The sequence below is a fragment of the Protopterus annectens genome, chromosome 8.part0, assembly GCF_019279795.1.
Source record: "Protopterus annectens isolate FY-2018-M chromosome 8.part0, PAN1.0, whole genome shotgun sequence".
Taxonomy (NCBI): Eukaryota; Metazoa; Chordata; order Ceratodontiformes; family Protopteridae; genus Protopterus; species Protopterus annectens.
Genome location: NC_056741.1, coordinates 1,900,259,674 through 1,900,279,209, shown reverse-complemented (window position 1 = coordinate 1,900,279,209; position 19,536 = coordinate 1,900,259,674). Strand labels below are relative to the sequence as shown.

General features: G+C 43.0%; 1 protein-coding gene across 2 annotated transcripts in view; it reads left to right on the top strand.

Annotated features, from left to right (window-relative positions):
* Window positions 1-19,536, top strand: part of RSPRY1 (ring finger and SPRY domain containing 1) — a 1,565,455-nt gene that overhangs the window by 763,166 nt on the left and 782,753 nt on the right. The gene's annotated exons all lie outside the window — the stretch shown is intronic.

Genomic DNA, 19,536 nt, shown 5'->3' with positions numbered 1-19,536 from the left:
ATCACATGACTACAAGGCCTGCCCTATCTGCCATGCCTTTGTACCCAAGACCTTACCCAGCAGACTTCATGCGCTGCGCTCAACCTGTATCTAGAGAACCAACGTCTGAAACAGCTAACGTTGGGTATGGAGGAATCTTCCGACTTGCCCACCAAATCCCCGAGGAAAAAGACTAAGACTCTAAGGCCTGCTACTGTCGCTGTGCCTCCGCTGTCCGTTGCTCATCCTGTGGCCACAGTCAGCCTGGATGAACGCTCGGGCCCAGCCACTTTAGGTATAGTGGGTACAGTATCAGAAGAGCAAACCAAGGCACACGCACATGGGACAGAGTGCAACGGTCCAAACCAATGATACAAAAACCAAAAACGGACCAGCACAACGATGATGCAGGCAAAAATATTTATTTGAGACTGAATGTCATAAAGCAAAAATAAATGCTGAGCAGACCAGTTTCGGCTGAAAAAACAGCCTTCTTCAGTGCTGAAACAAAATTAAATAATGATTTGAACAGCCAGAACATCCTGGTCTTTTATATAGCCACTGATTTAAAGAGGTATTGCCAAAAAAAGTTTGTGGATTGTATCTGATGCATCCATCTCTTAAAAAATGCAATAATAAATGAATATGAAGAAATGAAGAGATGTTAATAAAAATGATTACATAAAACCAAATAGCATGAAAAACATTTCATGAAAAACATAACAGAAAAAACATATCAGGAAAAACATAGCAGGAAAAAAGCAGGTTGACAATTATGCCATCTCATTTAATCCAGGTTTGAACAAAGCCCCTAACCTGGTAATCCACATGGTTTCCATGTTATTAAGTTTGTTGTGCCAACATCTAGATTCAGACAGATCATTGATGAGACATTGGGATATACTTAAATCCCATGAACTTTTGAATGAGATTTTACCAGACAAATGTGCTTTTTCATACAGGAGGGGGTAGGACTATCCATTCAAGGTTGACACATTACAAAAGGTACACACCAGCAATACCTGTTCAAACCACTTTATTTGGTGACCCATTGCTTGGCTGCTTCCCTTGTGGGCACTGCAGTGCCTGTCAACATATTTTTAAAACCAAAGAATTTTCAAGTAAAAATACATTTAAAGTATACAAAATCAACATTTTTGGCAACTGCAGCTCAGATTGGGTCATTTACTTAGCTACATGCACCTGTTCATCATTTTATGTGGGTCAAACATCCTGACCATTTAAACTGAGGATCAGTGAACACCTCAGTGCTATTAGAAATCAGCGTCTGTCCAATGCCCTTTATAAAGACACTATTCAACATACCACGGCTGTTTTCAAATTTACTATCATTGATAAAATTCAAATGCATAGGAATTATAAAGCAGGTTGGCACAACAAACTTAATAACATGGAAACCATGTGGATTACCAGGTTAGGGGCTTTGTTCAAACCTGGATTAAATGAGATGGCATAATTGTCAACCTGCTTTTTTCCTGCTATGTTTTTTCTGTTATGTTTTTCATGAAATGTTTTTCATGCTATATGGTTTTATGTAATCATTTTTATTAACATCTCTTCATTTCTTCATATTCATTTATTATTGCATTTTTTAAGAGATGGATGCATCAGATACAATCCACAAACTTTTTTTGGCAATACCTCTTTAAATCAGTGGATATATAAAAGACCAGGATGTTCTGGCTGTTCAAATCATTATTTAATTTTGTTTCAGCACTGAAGAAGGCTGTTTTTTCAGCCGAAACCGGTCTGCTCAGCATTTATTTTTGCTTTATGACATTCAGTCTTAAATAAATATTTTTGCCTGCATCATCGTTGTGCTGTACAGTATCGGAAGCCATGGAACCCGGTATGGAAGGCACGTCCACAGAGGGCCTGCGGACGTCTGTCTCCAATGCCTAGGGGGAAGCCAAGGCTCTCTGCAGAACAGCGTGATCCTTCCACTCCTTCGCAGTCTTCCGGTCCTAGGCCTTTCCTTGTACAGACACCCACTAAACCTTCACTTAAAAAGGAGAAGAGAAAGCATACTTCTCCTGTTAGGGAAAGTCAACCATCTTGGCAGGCGTTTTCACAAAGCCTATTTAATGCATTCATGGCCTTGCAGCCTACTGCTCCAGGGACTTCTACAATCTCTCCTCCAGTACTGAGCCCTAGGCCTCAGACCTCTGACCCCTCACAGGTGAAAGAGGATGTGTACTCTGATTCTTCCTCAGAAGAATCCCTCTCTTATACTTCCCAACTCCCTTCTCCACTTGGGTATGGCTCAACAGAGGAAGAATCTTCAGAAGCTGATTCCCCTACAGAAGATCTCACCTTTGGGGAAACCATAGCTAAGATGAGAGAACACTTTAAGTGGGACTCATCAGAAATGACTTAGGTGCAAAAACACTACTATGAGCTGATCGAGATGGATTCCCCAGCTCCTACAGATGTTCCACTTATACTTCCAGCCTTACTTTATGCTTTCTCTGCAGCATCCTTGAACCCAGATTCCCATCCTCCAGCACCCCACAGACCTAATAGATTTTACAAGGTCCCAGAAACAGCTGAATTCTTAGTAAAATGCCCAGATGCAGACCCAGCCACCATCTCAGCCTTTACTGACAAGGCTTCTAAATTACTCCCCTCTACCACCCTCCTCCCTGCTGACAAGGACAGCTAGGCCATGGAGCGTTTGGGCAAAAAAGTATACACTTTTGCATCTCTGGCTTTCAGAGCAATCAACTGTCAGACACACGTCTAAATATGCTTTATCCCTTTTGGAGAAAATTTCCAAGCAACTTTCAGATATCTCTGACTCTTCAGCCAAAGCTCAACTGTCCTCCCTTGTTTCCCTGACCTCTTAGGTGACCAGACACTCTGTCAGGTGCTGCTACGATGCTGCTGAGGCCTCAGCTAGGTCAGTAGCATTAGTTTCTACCCTAAGAAGGTATTCATGGCTATGCCTCCAGCCTTTACCAGATGATTTTAGGGCTAAACTAGTAGATGCTCCTTTAGACAATTCAGCTGTGTTTGGATCTAAGGTTGCAGACTTGTTTAAGCCCTTGCAACAAAAAGGTAAGCATCTGTTTGTATCTCCAATTCCCAAGTTTCAAAGGAATTACCCATCCAAGACCCAGTTTATTAGGAAACATTCAGGTCCTTCTCCCTCTTCCAGACCAAGAAATGCTCCCAGGAAACAATCCACTCCTGCAAGGGCTACTCCATCTACCAGCCGAAGGATGCCCTTTCAAGACAGGGCAGGTAGTGTGTAACTACCTGTTATACTTGAATCCACCTCCCCATCCCTCTCTCCTTACGTCTCTCTCACTGTCTCCAAACATGGAGACTCATCACTTCAGGCAAGTGGGTACTGTCAGTACTAGAACACAGTTACTTCATGACCTGGATCATTCCCCCAAAGAGGAGGGGGTTTTCCCCAACCACCAAAATAACAGCTCTACCTCTTACAACCGGTAGTGAATAATCTTTTAGCCCAAGGCACCATCCAGCCTGTCCCACACTCTTGTATGGGAAAAGGCTTTTACTCCAGGATCTTTCTAGTACCAAGAAAAGATGGGCCCTGGAGGCCAATTCGAGATCTCCCATATCTGAATCTCTTCCTGCACGTACCCACATTCAGGATGCTTACATTGCCAACTCTCTTCCCTCTAATCCTCCCTCAAGGGTTCCTAGCCACCTTGGACATCAAGGATGCATACCTCCACATCCCCATAAGGCCCAGCTTCAGGAGTTTCCTCTGGTTTCTAGTGGCCTCCTCTCACTATCAATTCTCGACCTTGCCCTTCAGTCTGTCTGCTGCACCCAGAGTCTTTACCAAATGTCTGGCACCAGTGATTGCCTTCTGCAGGACTCAAAGGATCCAAATCATCCCTTACCTAGATGACCTTCTCATCCAGGCAGACTACAAACAGTCCCTCCTGCTCCAGTTGCAGAAAGCTGTTGCCCTCCTGCAGTCCCTAGGTTTTCAGGTAAATTACCCAAAAATCTCATCTGGACCGTACCCAGGACATAGTGTTGCTGGTGTGCAGAATTTGGGCAAACATCATGACAGCCTTCCTTCCACCCCAAAAGGTGGAAAGCCTGACACAGTACCTACTTATGGTACTTCAAACCAAGGAAATGACTTCCAGGCAGTACCTCAGGCTCCTGGGCTACACTGCTTCCACTGTACCTATGTTGCCTTTAGCAAGACTTCACATGAGGAAACTGCATGGGTACCTCAGGTCTGTTTGGACACTGCACTCACACCCTCTGGAGTACAGGGTGCAGCTTTTGCCCTGCCCTCAAACAAGAGATCCGTTGATAGCTGACCCAGGTAAAGCTCAACCTGGGCCTTCTACTCTAGCCACTACCACCAACACAGGTCATGTACACAGACACCTCATACCTCAGTTGGGGAGCTACACTGAGGCTCCTAAAAGTGCAGGGAGTCTGGCCAGACCCACACAGGAAGGAGCACATCAATGTAAGGGAAATGAGAGCAATATTACTGGCACTGAAGGCTTTCCAACCCAGGCTCCAACAGGGACCCCTAAAGCTTTTCACAGACAATACCACAGTACTGTGGTATCTCAACAAGGAGGGGGGAACCATATCTTATTTACTTTGCAGACTAGCTCTCCTGGTGTGGGAACTGGCCACCAGACAGGGTGTTACTCTTCAGGCAGTATACATCCCTTCCCAACAGAGCTTTCAGGCAGATTCCCTCAGCAGGTCCATGACAATATCCCACGAATGGATGCTACACAGGGATGTCTTCTTGGATCTTGTCCACTGATGGGGTACATCTCAAGTAGGTCTTTTGCCTCCTCCAAGAACAGGCAGCTTCCCTCCTTCTGCACCAGACTGCCAGAACCTATGGCAGTGGCAACAGATGCCTTTTCAATCTCCTGGAAGAGGATGTTTGTGTATGCTTCCCCCCCTTTAACACTTGTTCAGAAAGTCCTGCTGAAGGTCCAACAAGACAGGCTGAAAATCTTGCTGGTAACTTCTTATTGGCCAAGACAACATTGGTTCCCCTCCTCCTGCAATTAACCAAGGGCAGTCACCACAGGTTACCAGTCAGAGTGGACCTTCTCACACAGGACAAGGGAACCCAAATACACCCACAGTGGCAATCTCTCCACCTCACTTTGTGGGTGATAGAATTTTAATTCCTTACAGGCACCTTTACATTGAGGACATGCCCACTGTCCTAAAGGAGGCCAGGAAACTTAATACCAGGAGATCTTGCGTATCCAAGTGGAAAAGATTCTCCATATGGTGCCTTAGAAGACAGTTGGACCCATTCCAAAGCGAGGTCCCCCTAGTGCTGCCCTACGTATGTGAAATTCTACAGACAGGGTTAGCATTCTCCTCCATTAAGACCCTTTTGTCTGCCATTTCTGCTTGCCTACTCCTGGACCCCCCTTTGCTTCCAGGTTGCCTGCAAAACTGTTCCTTAAGGGGGTACTTCATCTCAGACTACCAAGGAAGCCCATTTTGCCTCCATAGGACCTGAGCTATGTTTTTAGAGAAGCTCACACTACCTCCCTTTGAGCCAGCATCCAAAGCTTCTGTAAACCACTGCACATGGAAGACTGTTCTGCTGGTGGCCTTAACCTCAGTTAGAATAGTTTGAGTTACAAGCTCTCATGGCTAATTCCACCTTTCCTCATCTTCCACAAAGATAGGTTAACCCTAAGAACCAACCCATCCTTCATGCCCAGGGTAGTTAATGACCTTTCCTTAAACCAAGGCATCCACCTATCCACTTTCTTTCCCAGTCCACAGGGAGACAGTGAGAGAGTACTTCATTCCCTAGATGTGTACATACAGCTCAGGTTCTGCCTGCACAAAACCAAGAACATCGGACAAGCCGACCAGTTGTTTGTCTCTTTCTACACCAGGGCCCTGGGGAAACCTGCAACTAAGCAGACCATTTCAGCCTGGATCTCCATGGCCATTATCTTTTGTTACACACACCATGGTAAACACTTGCAAGGCAGGGTTAAAGCCCATTCCACTAGGGCAATGGCCTCATCTGGAGCCTTCTTCAAAGGCCTGGAGACTTCCACTATTCTTGAAGCTGCCATTTAATCTTCTGTACACACTTTCACTAAGCATTACGAAATGGACCAGATTTCCAGGTCCAGTACTTGATTCACTAGGGCTATCCTCCATTGTTTCCTGGAGAATTCTTCTAGGCCACCACCCCCTTCCTCACAGTGGACTTTGGCACTCACCCAACTGTACAGAATACTACTTGTGAATCGAACGACATAGAAAAGTTGTGTAAAATCTTACCATAACCATAAATGTCGTTCTCTTCCATGTTGCAGTATTCCTTCCCTCCCACCTACCACTCCTGATATCAGGCATTTCCCTTCTTGGATGGCACAGGGCTTGAACTACCTTTTCTAGGACTGGTTCCGACTGGAGCACTCATTTCTGAAGTCTGGTGTGCATAGACATCACTCTTATGGCCCACGATGTGCTAGCCATGTCAGCCGTCCCACGCACCATACAGTGACTGCAAACTTTTATATACTGGCTGGACTTTCGGGTAGCAAAAGGAGAATACCCAACTCTACAGAATATTGCAACATGGAAGAGAAGGACATCTATGGTTATGGTAAGATTTTAAACAACTTTTCTTATCTTCCTACAGCAAAACCTGCCTTCCCTACAAGTTAAGAAGTTGTGTTCATTGTACCATTATTAAATGTACCTTAAATATTATGTTTCTTCCGCTCTTTCTGGTTATCCTTTACTCTGTTTGTCAGCATTATTGTATAACACTTAATTATGGGGTTGTGTTTGCCTCTGCAGTTGTTGCCTTGCTGGATGTCATTTAGTATGTTTGTCATTATTGTATAACACTTGTACAGTGTTTTGCTCTGTTGCATTACTGTCTTATAGTCGGCTTGATTTATATTATTGTTTTCTTTATTCTGCTTTAAGGTGTGCTTGTTTAATTATGTGCTTATCTTTCTTGCCTGCCTGACCTGGGTTGTGGCTTACAAGGGACCTGGTAAGGATATGTTGAATAAATAACTTGAGTAAATTACAGTCCAGTAGCATTGTATGTTTATGTTCAGTGCTACAGACTTACTTGCAGACAAAGTCTCAGTAAACAAAAACAGAGTATCATCTGAACAGCAGATGCTTTTGATGCAACTGTCGTGAAGATATTTGATTACGGTTAGCCAAGTGCAAGCCTTTCTGGAAAAGGCACATCTGGTACACAGTAGGTGTAGCGCCTGCAGATACTATGCTTTAAGAAGAAGTATCCCTTCCTCATCCCCCTTAAACAACTTTTTAGTCTGTTTTCTTACTGTCATCAGTAGTTCTCAAAAATGACCAGTCTGGGAGATAGAAATCCATTCTACTAAGTGAGCTCATTTCATGCATAGTGGCAGATACAAGACAAATTTTCACCACATAGTTTCCTGCGGTCACTTTCACCTCCACCCTGTAGAGACTGTAACTTGGGGCAAGGTGCAGATATTTGACGTCAGTCTACAGTTTCTATTTCAGAGCATCTCCACCATTGATCAGGTGTGCCTGTGTCCCATTAGGTGCACCAAACCTAGCAGAGGTTAGAAAGAGAAAAGGAGAAACTATCTGACAGTAAAGCAAAAATTGATGAGGCAAGTGGACTTGTTAACAAAAGGTCCTTAACCATTTTCCCAAGGGGATTTCTCTGTACAGCTCCAGTTTGTCCCAAAATATCTGAAAAACAGTATTAATGGTATCATGAGCAGCCTGTATTTCTTTGAAGCAGAAGTCACCACCACTTAGGCTCCCATTAAGATCTGCACCATACTAAATGCCACGAGTATTCTTTCTACCCACACGGTTTTTAACTGCGGTATGATATTTCCTTGGACTACACACACTCACATTTGCACCTAATAGGGAATGCAGTCTTCTACCGACAAGTCAAAAGAGATTTTGGCCTCAGAAAAGGGGACATACTCCCCATCCTTAATCAGTCATGTGCTGTATTTTAGGCCACTGTTAGCCCACTTGCTCAAAGGTTTTCACGCCAAAGTTAGAAAGTCCACAATGTTACAGGGCTTTTGATTGGTCATAAAATGAGTATCTGATGTTGTCCTTTTCATTCTTCCTTACTAATGAGTTCAGATCCCATCCTCAGATATGACTCAGCCGCATATACTAGACTTCGGATCCAGCTCTTGAGCTCCTCCCTCTACCCACAATGCTCTACTCCATCCCCATTGCCTCAGATCTCATTTCCTACCGTCGTGGTTAGATGCAGATTCTGCTCTTGAGCGTAGTAAGAATATTTTATTCAACTTTGTTCTCCTAAATTTAGTGCTTTATACCTAAAATAATCTTTCATCTTTTCTTCCTCTCTTTTAGCTTTTGCTGGTGTTAGGGATACATTTTTCCTTCTTTTTCCTCCTACCTGTGGTTGTTTATCTTGTACCATATTTGATATACTTTTCTGTGCCTTTCATAAGTATTGCTTTTTTCTTTTTTTTTTTTTTTTACCATTGTTGACAATAACCTTTTTGTCTGCTATATTCCTCCTTTACTGCAGCTGTATATTCTATTGTTATTTTCAGCTATGTCAGAAAAATCAAGAGGTTTTAAGAAATGCAGTTCTTGTGGGCATAAGATCCCCAATTCAGATGTCCACAGGAAGTGTGTTATCTGGGACCAGACCACCTTAACAGGCCTGTAAGGTATGCTCTACTTTTAATCCATGAGCTTTGACTGATAGGTGAAACAAGCTGCTTCTCAAAGGCTTGCTTCCTGCTACTTCTGGGCTGATATCTCTCCAAAACTGACAAAGTCTGTTTCTTCGGATTCCAGAAGGGCTTCATTGGAGCCGTCAAAAAAAAAAAAAAAATTTTAGAAAAGTTTCAGGTCCAACCTCCTCAGATCCAACATCTCCTAGCTTTCTGTTGGATCCGAAAGCATCAGCCCCTGTAGTGATATCTCCATTACCTTCAACCTGTTATTCAGATCCTAAGCCCTCGGATCTGAGAGCCAGTACATCTCGCAGAAACCATGCTCCAGAATATGGTATACCTTCATATGTGTGTGATGCAGTTGGGCGATCCTACTAAGGTCGAAAGGAGGTTTCCAATGTTGCACAATATTTAAGGAAACTTGTCTGAATGCGCAATGAGTGAATGCATATTGGCATTCGCTCATTGCAGATTCTGCATTTTGGGAGCAGATTGCACTATAGCGGGGATCGGGAAATTAATCCTTTCCCTACTGTAGTGCAATCTCGGAGTTAGTATATTAAAGTAGGGGGTGTGGGGGTGCAGCGGGCTTGCCCCCCTGCATTACGATGTGTATTTGCAGTTCGAAAATCGGAGAATCCGGTTTTCGATATGACGGTTTTCGAACTACGGTGACGCTTTAGAGTCGCACAATAGCGAGATCGTAATTTTAATTTCTGCTTATATGAAGGTATACCCAGAATACGTATTTAAGCCTATTTCTCTCTCTACCCATGCTGTTATTCCAAACTCTGAAGAAACATTCTAGGCCCCTTTCCACAGCATCTTCTAGGTTTTCCAGCAGTTTATCAGAGGTAGATGTAGATAGGATGATGCGAAAATTCCTCAGAGCTCAGATCCAGATGGGGGTAGATCCATGAGCATGCTTACGAAGTCCATTCCATCTCCCTCTGCAATGTGACCTGTGATTTCAGTGTCCCAGGATCCGAGATCTCCAAGAGGTTCAGCATCAGATTTCAAGAAAGTTTATTTCCTGCACTGAAACCATTTCCCTGACTGGTTCTGTCCTATACCCTTGGGATGGGGTGGGTCTCGGAGATGGGATGTTGGCACCGGGTCCGAGGGGTTGGGTTTGGCTCTGGTTTTGTCAGATCCATCCTTCCTTCTCAGAGCTTCGGCCTTAGCTCAGATCTGATTTTCCCCCGAGGCTCAGATCTGGGGATATCCCTGACCTATCTTCAGAAGCTTTGGCTACGAGGAGGGAGGAAAGGTTTTCCCTGGTGCCTTGGTGTTCAAGGTGGCAGAAAGGGCTTTTTCTCTCCACACAGAACCTTCATCTCATGTTTCGGATCCTACCCCCTTTCCCTTATTGGCCCTGAGTCCGTCAGACCTACTCCACAGGGATGGCCAGTTCCATTTAGTCTCCAGACAGTTCCACTAGAGGAACTTCCCCTCTCTTCCAACACTTTCCCTGAACATCCCATGGAGGAGATCTCTATGAAGAGGAGAAGAAAGAAGAAAAACACACACTCCCCCATGGAGTCTCTCACAGAAGACTCTGATTTTGATGAAGGAGAAGGATCCCCCAGATTGCCACCTGATGACATCCCCTTTGGAGATAATCTAGGAATCGTTAAGCAGAAAGGTGGTTTGTCATACCAAACTCCTCCTCCTGAAGAATTGGTGTTCCTGGAGGCTTTTGGTTCTGGACCATCTACGTCTTGGGTGACCCACATCCCATGCGGATGAACTTGATGATCTGGTTTCCTGCCGAGCATGGAAGGAACTGGACACTGTGGAGCCCATTCCCAAGCACCTGGACAACTTTTTGGCCCCTCCTTTGGACAGACCCTACTGGAGCAGAGGAGTTCTGTTGATGCTGTTGTGGTGGCGGCAGCCACCAAGAAAGAGCTAGCAGAACAGAGCTTTTCTTTCCATCTGCAAAACAGGGAGTCCAGAGTGTTGGACAGATTTAGGAAGTGAGTGTTCACCTCAGCTACCTTTGCTGTGAGGTCACTTAATTATCTGGCACATTTTACTAGGCTGCAGAGAGATTTAAGTAAAGATCTATCAAATACTGAGTCCATGTCTGCTGAGGATTTCAAAAAGACTTCCTCTCATCTGGCCACTCTGTTGTCTGTTTTAAATGCTTCCATGAGGTTGATCTCCCATACAAGCTGAAGGTACCTCATGAGCAGTCTGTTCAGTGATAGCCATTAGGAGACATGCATGGATGCGGCTATGAGACTTTGCTGAGACCTTCAAGACATCTTTTGTTAATGCCCCCTTTGATGGCGCTTTGGGCCATCAGTTAAGGACATGCTTACCTACAGCGACCAAGAAGGAAAGACGCTGTCTTCCATGGGAATCATGTTTTCTAACCCTTATCTGACCTTCTCAAGAAACCAATGAGGTGGTAAGAATATGTGGGTTCTGTAACTTTCTGGGACCTTTCCAGGATTCGGGTGGGGATAATTCCTCCAGAGGAGGAGGAGGACATTTTAATGGTAGACGTCACTCTAGAGGCAGAGGAGGTCTGCAAAACCAGGACTTTAAGAATTCCTTTTCAGACAGGCTCTATCAGGATTCCTGAAGTGCTGCCCGACTCTTCAACTCTGGAGGCAGTCGGGGGTCAATTCTCATTGCCTGAGCAAATATAACAACAGATCTATGGGTGCTAAGAATAATGTCCAGAGGTTGCTACATACCATTTTCCCTTCTTCCTCCTTGTCAAAAGAAGAAACTTCCCAACATTTCACCCAGTCAGAGGAAGGAAGCAGCACAAGAAATACAAAAGCTGCTAGAAAAAAGGGTCATCCCGAAGGTCCCACCTGACCATATAGGATTCAGAACTTGCTCACACTTCTTTTTAGTGCCAAAGAAAACAATGGACGTTGGACCCATTTTGGATCTAAGCAGCTTGAACTAGTATGTAAAGAAGGCAAAGTTCCAAATGGTCACAGTTCAGTCCATACTGTCTTTTCTGCACAAGGATGACTGGGTGTGCTCTGTAGACTTTCAGGATGTGTACTCACATAAAAATAGACAGACGATCCAGAAGACATCTTCGTTTTCGGCTGGAAGGCAGTCATTATCAAGTCAGAGCTCTACCCTTTGGACTCATCACAGCCCCCCAGGGTGTTTACCAAGTGCATGGCAGTAGTGGCAGCTCACTTGAGGCTCAAAGGATTCCGGGTGTTTCCATGTTTAGATAATTGGCTTCTCATCGCCCCCTCCAGGCATCAACTTCAACAAGCCAGGGACTATTTTCTCCAGATTTGCAACGCTTTGGGCATCTCAATAAATCTTGCCAAATCAAAACTTCCTCCAGTTCAGAGCCTGGAATTAATTGGAATGCTTTTAAACATTACTACTCAGGTGGCTTCTTTATCTTTTACCTGTCCACCAGATTACTTCTATAAAACATCAGGTCCAGGCTAACCTTTCTCATCCTTCTCCTCCAGCAAGATTAGTGCTTCGAGCACTGGAGTCTGTCAGCTGCCATAGTACTGCTTCCCTTAGAATGCTTCTTTATGCAAATTCTCCAGTGGACTGTAGCTGTACAGTGATCCATTCTACATCAACCTGTCTTTTCAAGTAAAACTGACCCTGATTTGCAAGAGTCACATTCGTTGGTGGATTCAGTCCGACTATCACTTTCTGGGCAGACCTTTGTTCTTCTGAATCCAGTTGCCACAATGACCATGGACACTTCCCAACTGGAGGGGGGGGGGGGCATTCCACCCACTAGACCAAATTGCATATCACTGTCCTAGAGATGAGAGCAGTCTTGGTAGTGTTGCAGGTGTTTCAAGATGCTCTCCCCACTGGGGACTTTTGCAATTCAGATGGATAACATGTCAGTAGTCTGGTACATCAGCAAGCAAGAAGGAACTCAATCTTACCCCTGTGCAGAGAGGCCACGTGAATTTGGGAATGAATGATCTCTTCAGACTGCTTTCTCATTGCAACACACATCCTAGGGCAAACCAACATGCTGGCAGACAAACTAAGCAGATCTATTCTAATGCTTCATGAGTGGTCTGTCACTCAGTCGGCAGCGAATATGATTTTCAGGCGTTGGGGTCAACTGTGCTGTGACCTGTTTGCCAGCCCTCTCAACAACAACAAGTGCAGCAAGTACTTTGCTCTGATCCTCCCTCGGGGAGTCACCAAGACATGCTCTGCTTCACACTTGGCCCTCTGTTCTCCTTTATGGTTACCCTCCTCTTCCACTGTTTCCAAAATTCTTACAGAAAGCAAACAGGCTGAAGAGCTTAGGAATCCTCATTGGCCCCCTTCTGGCCTAGGGAAGTATGGTTCCCTTTTCTGTGGTGTCATCTTCATTATCCTCAGTGGATATTGGAGCCTGTTCAGGATCTCCTATCTCACCCACCAGGGATTCAACAACCCAACCTTCACACTGTCAAGTTAACTGCATGGTTTCTTCACTTCCAGTAATAAGACAGTTCAGGCTGTCTTAGTTTCTACCAAGAAAGTCTGTAGAAGCAAATGGAAAAGGTTTTGGGTCTATATCACATCGTCGAACTTGTATAAGTTCGAACAATGTAATATCGAACCCAAAAGTCCGAAACCGCACGAACACACGGAACACCGATTTTTTTTTTCCCCAGGGAAAAAAAAATCACTGTTCCCCAATTAAAAAAAGAAAACAAAAAACTTAAACTAAAGTAGGAGACTGTGCCCCCCACACCCACCCAACTTAAATATACAAACTCCGAGAACGCACCACAGTGGAGTAAATAGCAAAGCTCCGAAAACGGCCCACCAATTTTTTTGCGTGGGAAAAAATCAATGTGCCGTGGCTTCGCTATTTTTGCTTTTCGGACTTTTGGGTTCGATATTACATCGTTCGAACTTATACAAGTTCGACGATGTGATATAGACCCAAGGTTTTCTTTTTGGGCTTTTGACCAGAACATCGGCCCTTTTTCAGCACCAACTTCTGCTATTCTTCATTTTCTCTCAACTCTTTTAAAGAAGGGGCAGTTTTTCTACAATTAAACTTCAGTTGGCAGCAATTCCAAATTTCCATTCAGGAAATAAGTCTTTCTCCTAAACTTTCTGAACTTTGCAGATTTGGGAGCCATGCATACATCCTTCTATTGTTGCCTTGTAAATTGCTTTTCTAGCCTTTCTTCCCAGTCTTTATAACTTCTTCTGATTGGTACTTAAGAGTTATCATGCAGCATATACATGCTGTACTGATTGTCCCCTTTTTAACAACAGCCTGTGTTCTAGATTCGACTAAAAATTCCACCAGCGCATGTATTTCACTTAAGACTCCCGTGTTCCTATCTTTTTGCTTATACTCTCATATCAGTCCCTGATGGGGGAAGGCAGTCTCTTACCTGCAGTCCAAACTTCTTGACCTCATCCTACTCTGTTACCTTTCCCCTCTCTAGTTATGTATTCTCAGAACCTTAGTTCCTTCGCCAGTTTTCTCCAGTAAATTCCAACCCCATCTTGTCTATTTTCTGTACCCCTGTTTGCACTCATCCCTGTTGGCAAAATTTCCTTTCTCCATTCAAATGTTAGCTTAGTTCTTAGAAAACTTTCTGCAACTTTATGAATTTAATGTTTTGTATGGGGTTATTATTCTCCTTAAGGATTTGCATCCAAAATCCCACTCTCTTTATTTCTTGAACTTCCCCCTGTTTCTTCATCATTCCTTTCCATTTTGCATTATAACCTCCAGCTTGTGTTATGTACATGCGTCTTAACTGTGTAACTTGTAATTATTCCATCTGATGTTGTAAATCTTTATTCATTCCTCACTCTTAGGACTTCGGTTCCGTCCTTTGAACTGACATGGCCGTTTCCAAGCTTGCACCAAAAACTCTCAGCTAAGACCTACCCATAATGCCCCTCTCACAGTCTGTCCAGATCTCGCCGCGTTCCTCGTCGGACGTGCCAAGCCTTCTCTCTCAGTACCTATCAATACCTTACCTTTTAGTCAGTTTTTCGCTTTTTGTCATCTTTTGTCTATAGACTCTGTTCCCTACAGTCTACCTTTGGTAGTTCCTTTTATACCATTGTTGGTACTGTCCCTCTCTCCAACCTTAGGTAAGCCTTCTTTCCTACCACTTGTGGTATTTCTAAGTACCATTATTGGTACTCTCCCCTTTTTCTTTCTATCTGGATAAAAAAAAAAAAAAAAACGTTTCTCTTTAACTTTGCTGTTGCTGGGTTTTTTTACTGTTTTACTTTGTAGCTGGACTAGTGTGATGTTTGTCATTATGCCATAAACTAAGAACCAGTCAATCAAACAATAGTGCTGCTCCAGTCCAATGTTCAAAATGAAACCACCAAAGATGTCACGATAAACAGTTTTATTATTCCACAGGAATGAGCGCTTTCGTCTGTCTATATCCAAAGACTTCTTCAGATTCACATACAAACTGCAAACACCTTATATCCATATAATTAATCACCTGGCCCACTTAATAAATACTTCCCCTCAGAATTAAATCATTCATTAAAGGTACACACAACACAGTGTATAAGAACAAACAGTGCCTTAAATATATACATATAAACAACATTTAGATTGTAGAAATAATTACTAAAAAATCATAAAAAAATCATACATTGTAAGATTTCAATTTAAGAATGCAAGTAATACTTGCATAATCATTTAGTCATTCTGGGGGACTCATTTTATGCTATGAGTGAACGTCTTCTCGGACCTGAGATTGTAATGAACGAACAAGGTGACTTTAAATTGTAGAACTACACAGATTCTGTGGTAGGAATTGAACATTGCAATTTGTTAAGTAAGGGCTTTAATTTTGTGCCCTCAGCTAAAACTAAGATTGCTAATGTTATTATTGATTTAAAACTTTACATCAGTAAGCTGAATTTTTGTTTATACTTTAATGGTGGTTCCAAGCATGATTTAACATGTGAATTGACTCGTAGTAGTACTTTCAATCCCCCGCTGCAAATGCCTCTCATTATTTTCAGAAAAATGTGTGAATTTGAATTCAGAAAATTGTTGAATGACTCAAAAAGACCTATTGAATATAATTTAAATAGTGTTGAGTATGAGTTATTGAGGAAACTGTGTGGTGACAAGACGTTAAGGGTCATGAAGCCTGACAAGGGTGGGGGGTGGGGTGGTTATCATGTCTAAGGTTGAATATTGCAATCATATGAATAATATGCTATTTGATGACAGTATTTATGAAGAAGCCTCTTTGAACATAGTTAATATTTCATATGCACAAATTGAATGTGTATTGAAGGATATGTTTGACCGAGGGGCAATTAGTCATGATGTATACAAAGTTTTATGCTGTGAACTCCCTGTTGTTCCAGGGATTTTTGAGTTGCCTAAAATCCATAAAGATTTGGTTGAACCCCTTTCAGACCCATACTGAATGCCTCTAAAGCCAAGATGCATTCACTAGCTAAGTATATAGATCTGAAACTTAAGAAATGTTTAGAGGCACAGAGGTATTTGTGTAAAGATTCCTGGGATTTCCTGAAAAAGGTGAAAGATTTAACCTTTAAGGAAGATATAGTATTTCTTACCATTGATGTGGTCAACTTATTTAATGTCATCCCACATCAGCTTGGCCTAGAATGGTTTCAGGATTTTCTTTATAGTTCTGGAGAATTCTCTAATATTGTAGTCTGTGTTTTATGTACCCTAATGGAAACTGTTTTGAAATGTAACTGTGTCTATTTTGAAGGACAATATTAGCACCAGACTTGTGGTGTGGCAATGGGGGCAGCTTGCGCTCCCATTTTCTCCAATATTGTTATGATTGAATGAGAGAAGGAGATTTCTCCTGGGGACTGAATTTGTACAACAGTGGGCCATGCATTGTCGATTTTTGGATGATGTGTTTTTGGCATGGCAGGGACCCTATGATGAAATTGAAAAGTTTATTGACCATTGTAACAGCAGTACAACCTTTCTTAGATTTACTTATACTGTTAATGCTGAAAAAAATAATTATTTAGATGTTGAAATTGGTAAGGACAAGGTCAGTAAGAGATTTGTGAGCAATATTTACAGGAAACCCACCCATTCGAACAGCTTGTTACATTTTAACAGTTGCCATCCATTACACAAGAGAGGTATCATTAAAGGCCAATATATACGTTTGGCCCGCATGATTTCTGAAGAAGATGACTTAATATTTGAATGTGAAAAGTTAATGGGTATATTTATTAGTTGAGGGTACCCAACACCACTGATTCAGAGTATATTTTTGGAAATAAAAGAGAATAGGGCCACAAGTGTCATTAAACCTATTCTGAGAGACATTGAGGCTAGGGGGGGGGGTGAATTGCATACCAGAGAGAATTTAAGCAGCAACAATAATGAGTTCTCCCGTGATGTTCATCGTGTTTCAGTGTTGCAGTCATTACACTTGGGTTATCCTGCTGGCAGGCTACCCGCAGTCGGCCTGAATTCCAAAGTCCTGGTCCGGCGTCGGTTGCGGTCGCCTTTTCCCTGACGTCAGTGCGCCAGGGGTATAAAAGATGCAGCCAACGCCATTTTCTTCAGTCTTTCTTGCCGCGCAGTGCCCAAAGCAAAAGCAGTTTGCAAGTGCCGGTCGGCCGACTCGTGAGATTTTCGAAACTGAATTTCAGATCCAAAATCTTCTATAAAGCTAAGTACCCCATTGGGGAAACTTTTTTCTTGCTCCAGACTGATGTCAGAAAACGTTAACAATTGTATTTCTTGTGGGAAGCAAATACCTCATAAGGATTTTCATTCTTACTGTATTCCTTGCGTAGGCCCTGACCACGACGTTGCTAGTTGTTGGTTTTGTGCTAGATTTAACCAACGCACTATTAAGCGTCGGTACGATTTTGCATTTCATTATTTTGGCCAAAGGTTTAACTATATAATGCCGTCGGAACAGCCAACGACCGGAGTTCATAAAAAATGCAAGGAAAAAGAAAAGGACAGGCATCCGAGGTCCAAAACCGACGAAGGCTCTTCTAGGCCAGTCGCCGGTTCGACAATTCTCAGTGAGGTGCTTTCACAGCCCCTGACACCCGATACCTCAGAGCCACAGGCCGCCTCCGACTCCCACGTGAAGACAACTAGGCCTCTGGATACTCAAGGTATTGGGCCTTCGGAAACTAATCCCTCAGATGGGTCCGGAGCCGCTGAGCAGGCATCGGCTTCTGAGGGTGTTTTCAGACCTACACAGCTTTATATCAAGCCAACTTCAGCATCCAAGACTAAGACAGTTTTAAAGACAAGGAAACAAGTACAGCATTCTCCAGGACAGACTTCCATGCCTAAGAAACAGATGCTCAAAATGGCCGAAGACCTAATTACTTTGATCAGGGGTTCCCATCCTCCTCCTGATAAGAGGCCTAGGCAAGACACTGAATATGATTCCTCTAATCAGGTTTCCAATTCTTCTGACTCCTCTTCGGAACAGGGATACTCTATTCCTCCCTATGAGGATTCTGATGCTGAAGAATCTATCCCTTCAGCTTCTCCTCCTGAGGATTACTCCTTTGGGGAAACCTACCATGAGGGAGCATTTCCATTGGGAGAGCCAAGATTACTCAGATTCTAAGAAAAGGCTCAGAGACTTTCTTTTACTACCTCAGCACAGACCTCTTGCTATTCCACCTGTAGACATTGTAGATGATGTATTTTCAGAGTCCGGCCTGTCTCCCGACTCTTTATCTCCTGCACCTGTTAAGCCAGACAGATACTACAGGGTTCCAGATTCTCATAATTTTTTATATAAAAACCCTGCTGCTGACCCAGAAACTATTTCTCAGTGTCCCAAAGGGGTCAAGGCTGCTACTGCAAAAACACTGTCCCCTCAGATAGAGATTCTAGGGCACTGGACAGATGGGGGAAAAAAGTTTACACTTCTGCTACCTTGGCTGTAAGGGCTTTAAATTGTCAGTTTCATATGCTTAAATATCAGCAATACTTAATGTCTCTGCAAAAACAGAAAATGTTGACAAATTCTGAAAACAAGGAAATGCAGGATTTATTGCATGCAGCTGAACAAAAAAAAAAAAGTATCTGCTTTTACTGTATTTGTGTTTCTTCCTACTTTATTTTGCTTTTGCGTCATCTTAAAAGTACTCAATTGTATTTATTACTGCTTGGTGTAACTCATTCTAAGCCTTTTAGTTTAAGCACTTGGGCTTCAGACCAGTTGTTTTACATTAAGAAGGTTTGTGGCCTGCACTGTGGTGGCAGGACAAGGTAGCTTACATCCTTCTAAGTTAGGAACTGCTGATTGAGGGCTCAGTGTCTGTTATTCTAAAAGAGTATTAGTTCTGGTTTAAGCATTTGGGCTTCAGGCCAGTTATTTTACATTAAGAAGGTTCGTGGTCTGCACTCTTGTGGGAGGAGAGGCTGGACTCTGCCCTTCTGAGCTGGGAATTTCTGGTTAAAGGCTTATAGTGCCTGCATATTTGAACTGTTTCTTACTAAAATTGGTACACCTTGTTTGCTGTAGCATAGACTAGATCCAGGCCTGCTGAATCTAGCTTTGTTTGTATGCTTGTTTGCTTATTTCCCTGAAACGCTAATTTCACCTAAAATGAGGCTTTTCAGTGCTTCTGTGGATCCCTAGTGATATCTGCATTGCTTACTGTACTTATTTCCTTGTTTCACTTGAAAGAAAGTTACTGTTTGTCGTTTTTGCATTTAAGTTACCTGGCACTTGCTCACTAAGTCAGCACTAAAAAATTAAAAGCACTACACCTCACAAACTCCCCTTGAGTACCTTGTTCCCCATTGGCCCTTTTTTTCAATTATAAAGGAATTCCCAATACTATTCTAGCATGTCCAAAGGTCAGTTGTCAA